The sequence below is a fragment of the Mus caroli genome, chromosome 7, assembly GCF_900094665.2.
Source record: "Mus caroli chromosome 7, CAROLI_EIJ_v1.1, whole genome shotgun sequence".
NCBI lineage: Eukaryota > Metazoa > Chordata > Mammalia > Rodentia > Muridae > Mus > Mus caroli.
This window is the reverse complement of record NC_034576.1, coordinates 114447401-114452687: the sequence shown is the minus strand read 5'-3', so window position 1 is coordinate 114452687 and position 5287 is coordinate 114447401.

Genomic DNA, 5287 nt, shown 5'->3' with positions numbered 1-5287 from the left:
ACAGCCCTCTATAAGAACGTATATAAAGAAGTGAGTTTCTGCTAAAACCATGATTCCAGAGGGAAGACTGGAGAGCCTAAATGGTTTCTTATTTCTCTTTATTGAGGAAGACAAAACAAACAAAACCCAGCCACTGATGTTCCTCTCTTGGAATTAGATTGTCTAATGTTTGTTTCTGGTCCATGATTTTGACCTGGAAGATGATTAAAAACCCCCAGTGACCACTTTGCCTATTGTAAAGCAGGAGCCAGTGAGAGGTTAACATCCTGTCTCCTCTTATGTTCCATTCTCCCAACAATGCATTGATCACCTTATGGTTTCAGTCTTGTGAACTCTGGAATCTATCTGAGCTACACTTCACTGGACTGTACCGTAACCTTCCAAGGAGTCTCTAGCCACACACTAATCTGTGGTCTTTGAGAGTGGGACTTCCGGCTTGAAGGACAGGAAGGAATTCAGAATCCCAGCAAGCTCAAAGGGACAGCAAGGAGCTTGAGAGATAGGTCAGTTGATTAAACACTTGTGATGCACACATGCATGTGGTTCAGTATGTGTGTGTACATGTGGTCCAGCATAAGTGTGTGCACGTGTGGCAGCATGTGTGTGTGTGTGTGCACATGTGTGAAGACACCAGGACTTGAGTTTGTATTCCCAGTACCCACATAAAAAGATGAGCAAGAAGGGCTAGAGAGATATGAGCTCTGGCTTGGTTTCCATTCCCAGTGTCTACATGATGGCTTACAACCATTGTTACTCTAGTCCCACCGGCTCCATTGCCCTCTCTGTTCTCCTCAGGAACCAGGTGCACAAGTGGTAGATATAAATACATACATACAAGTAGGCAAAACATTCATACACATAAAATAAATAGTAAATTACAAAAAAAAAGTGAAGCAAGGCAGGCTAAGTCTTTAACCCAGTCTGGGATTGCAAGGGTGTGAGGGTGGTCCTCAGAGTTCACTAGTCAGACAGTCTAACCAATCAGTGTTTATCTCAGTAAGAGATGCTGTCTAATAAATAATAATAATAATAATAATAATAATAATAATGAGAGTCAGCAAGGAAGATACCTGAAGTTGACCTCTGTCTTATACACACACATTTACCCACAGTGACCCACTACCTCCAGCAATGCACCACTTCCTATGTGGTCCACAACCTTTCAAACCAGCGCCACCAGCTGGGGACAAAGAGCACAAATCATGAGCCTATCAGGGGCAGTAGGGTGGTAGTGAGCCTATGCAGGGGTGATGGGGTGGTGGTGGTGAGCCTATGCAGGGGTGATGGGGTGGTGGTGAGCCTATGCAGGGGTGATGGGGTGGTGGTGAGCCTATGCAGGGGTGATGGGGTGGTGGTGAGCCTATGCAGGGGTGGAGGAAAGGTGGTGGCTCTCATTGAAACCACCTGGACTGCATAGTGAGCCCCTGCCTCAACCAACCAGTCAATCAACTAGACAAACAAGAAACATCCAGGGATTCTGGCTAAGACCATCTACCATATTCATTGCTCAACTTGGATCTTGGTGCTCAGACATCACCTGGTTGGGGAAAGGGTGGAGGATCTCACTTTCACTGCCTCCACCTAAGTCACCCCTTAGCAGAGTGTCTAAGACTCTCTTGCTCTGTGACTGCGGAGTCAAGAACAGCGTGGGCAGGAGGGACACATGGCGGAGACAAGCTGGGTTGTTTTGCTTGAGTTCTGACATGAAGTGATGGAGCCCAGAACCAAATTTATTCATTTATTCCATGGTTCTTGGGCAATGCTGCGAGCCAGTTCCTGCTAAATGCCAGCACTCAGGAGACTAACCAGATGGTGTTCAGGATGTCTGAAAGCACCCAGACCAGGAGGTGACACACATGGAGACACACGTGGAGCCTGGGTGCTGAGTGAGCACACCCAGGGCCTCTCAAACCAGAATGAGAGGGAGACCAGACAGAGGAAAGAAGACACCAAAGAAAAAGAAGTAAGCAAGTGTTTGGGGAGCTTTGGAATGCAGTCACTCAAAGAAGCAAGCCTCTGTGTCCTGCCCACTCCTTATTTTTAAGTTGCTTGCTTATAGTGTCTTTTGTTTCGCTTCATTACAGCTTGGTTTGTTTTGTTTGTTTTGAAACAATGTCTCTCTGGGTATATGACCCAGGCTGCCCTCCCTTTGCAAACCATCGGAATCCCACCTCTACTAGGGGAGGCACCCTGCCTTAGGATTTTCATTGCTGTGGAGAGACCAAGGCAACCCTTATAAAGGACAGCATTTGACTGGGGCTGGCTTACAGGTTCAGAGGTTTAGTCCATTATCATTAGAGTAGGAAGCATGGCAGTGCGCAGGCAGACATGGTCCTGGAGGGGCCAAGAGTTCTACAACTTGATCTGCAGGCAGCCAGGAGACTGATTTCACACTGGATGGAGCTTAAGCATAGGAGACCTCAAAGCCCACCCCCACAAAGGCACACCCCCTCCAACAAGGCCACACCCCCTCCAACAAGGCCACACCCACTCCAACAAGGCCACACCCACTCCAACAAGGCCACACCTCCTAGTAGTGCCATTCCCTGTGGGCCAAGCATTCAAACCTGTGAATCTATGGGGGCCAAAACTATTCAAACCACCACACATCCCTTGCCCCGTTCCAACTTCCAGAGCTTTAGTTTGTCTGTAGTTAAGAATCTGCTGGAAGGCTGGGTGGAGTGGAACACACTTTTGCTCCTAGCACTTGGAAAGCAGGAGTTCCAGACCTGCTCGGGCTACATAGCTAGTTGCAGGCCGGCTACATAGTGAGGTTTTGTTTCAAAAAAAAAAAAAAAAAAAACTAAAATAAAAGAAGCCTGAGCTGCTTCCCTCCTGGTGACAGTGTCTGTCCTCTGCTGACTGCTGGTTCTGCCACATCTTGCATGGCCATCAGACTTCAGCTTCTCTGGCCTTCCAACATGGACTGAAGACCAACAGGTTCCTGAAGAATCCTCCAAGCCAGACTGGGTTTGCTGGAGCCGGCAGCTGGTGGACTGAATAACCAGATTGGGTTCTCGGCACCTCCAACATGCAGCCAGCCATTGTTGGATGACCCAGTCTTTGTAAACCAGTCCTGTGAAGGTCTTTTCATAACACTTTTCATTCTATTGGCTCTGTTCCTCTACGGAGCCCTGTCTAATAAACACACCACCTATGGGAGAGAAGATGGGTATTTGACTTTGAGCGTCTGGCTTATTTCACATACTGAGATAACGTTTAGCTCCATCCATTTTCCTGAAAATAGATGCTTTATTTGTTTCTTATGCCTGAATAACTCTGTATATTTGTATACTACATTCTCTTTGCTTTTAAATCAGCTACTAGGCACTGAGCTGGCTATAGTGAATGCTGCAATGACTGAGTGGATGCTCAGCAGTGACGTAGAGGAACCACACAAAATTCCATTACTACTTTTCTTCCCCCTTCAAGACACAGTCTCATTGTGTAGCACTAGCTGGCCTTGAGCCTTCTGAGTAGATCAAACTGGCCTCAAACTCTTGGAGCTCTCCATGCCTCTGCCTCCTACATGCTGGGATCAAAGGTCACTGTGCCAAGACCATTTCTCATTTCTTGAGAACTTCTAGGAGCCTTCTTGAGATGCTCTGGTCACAGATTTTTCTCCTGGTCTCTGGGCCTGGATTCAGAGGAAGGACTGCTTGCCACCAGAGTACTTCTAAGGAATCATGGTTGTATAGTCTGCGGCCAATGCTGGGCCCAGGGCTTTAGTGTGTGGCTCAGTATGAACCTGATACCCTAAGAGGTACCAGGTCACTAATCTCAGATGACGGGCTTCCTAACCTGAGTTTGCAGCGACATTAGTCTGTACATCCTATAGGCTGTAGAACCCTCCGGTAGCACCACAGGCTGGGAAACCTTCAATACATTTGTTGTTTGGTGTGTGAGTCTAAGTGCTGGAGTTTCTCGGGCATGCATCACCATGCCTGGTTCAAGAGTAGCAGCCTTAAACTGTGAGAACCCCAGCATCAGCACCCGAGACTGGATGTAGGCATATTCTGCATGCAAACGTTGTTTATTAGGTGAACTTCTGACCCGGCTCTCCTGGCAGCTCTAGGCTGGGAGGCAGATAAAAGGCTTGCCTGCGTAAACAAAAAGTGCTGTCCGCTGGACTCTCCATAGCTCTTTGTGGTCCTAGCACATTTACTGTGGACACTCCCTTGCCGGCCTTCCCCAGAGCTTGGCTGGGCCCACACAAAGGGGCTCTGTTCCTGCCCATGTCCGTGTGTGATAAAAGGCTTAAAGCTCTGCCAGCCAGGCCTGGTAATGATGTTGCTGATGGCTGTATAACCATAGTCAGTGCTCCCCAGGGCTTCCTACAAGCCAGGCACTTTGCTGGGTGCTTTGAGGAGCTATTTCTTACAACAGACCCAGGAGGGAGATTGAGTTCCTGCCCTCCTTTTGTAGAGGAGGCCAACAGAGCTCAGAGAAGTGGAGAAAACTGTCAGCTCACCTGGGAGATGAGGAAGTAGAATTGCTTTGGGCCATGCTTTTATAATTGAGTTGCAGTGTTAGGGAATAGGGAAGTGGCTCGGTGGGTGAAGGGCTTGATCCCTGGCACCCACGTAAAAAACAAACAAACAAAAACAAAACAAAAAAACCCACAACCAAGTCTGGTAGTGCACACTTGTAATCCAAGCACTGGGGAGGAGCAGGAGGTGGGTCCCTGAGGCTCCATAGTCAGCCAGTTCAGTCTAATCATTACGTTCCAGGCCAATGAGACCCTTTATCTCAAACATCAAGGTGGATTGCTCCAGAGGAGTGAACTGAAGTTGGTCCTTTAACCTCTGGATCCACGTGCCCTAATATACCTCACAAGCATGCTCAGCCCATCCCGAAATGCAGTGGCCCCTGGCAAGTTTCTTCTTTTTAAGGCAGACTTTTGTTGTTCTTTTGTAACAAATTAGATACTGTATTTCAAAAAGTAAGGAAATGTTAGGGTTATATACACTGGCTTATCCAAGATTATGAGTCCAGAAGGCTTCGCAGGATAGCATCTGAGGCCTGGTTGCCAAACCCTTGTCAGAGAAGGCCTCCTGGGGTGCTGTCTTAGTCAGGGTTCCTATTCCTACACAAGCATAATGAGCAAGAAGCAAGTTGGGGAGGAAAGGGTTTATTCGGCTTACACTTCCACATTGCTGTTCATCACCAAAGGAAGTCAGGACTGGAACTCAGGCAGGTCAGGAAGCAGGAGCTGATGCAGAGGCCATGGAGGGATGTTCTTTACTGGCTTGCTTGCTTCCGCTTGCTTCCCCCGGCTTGCTCAGCC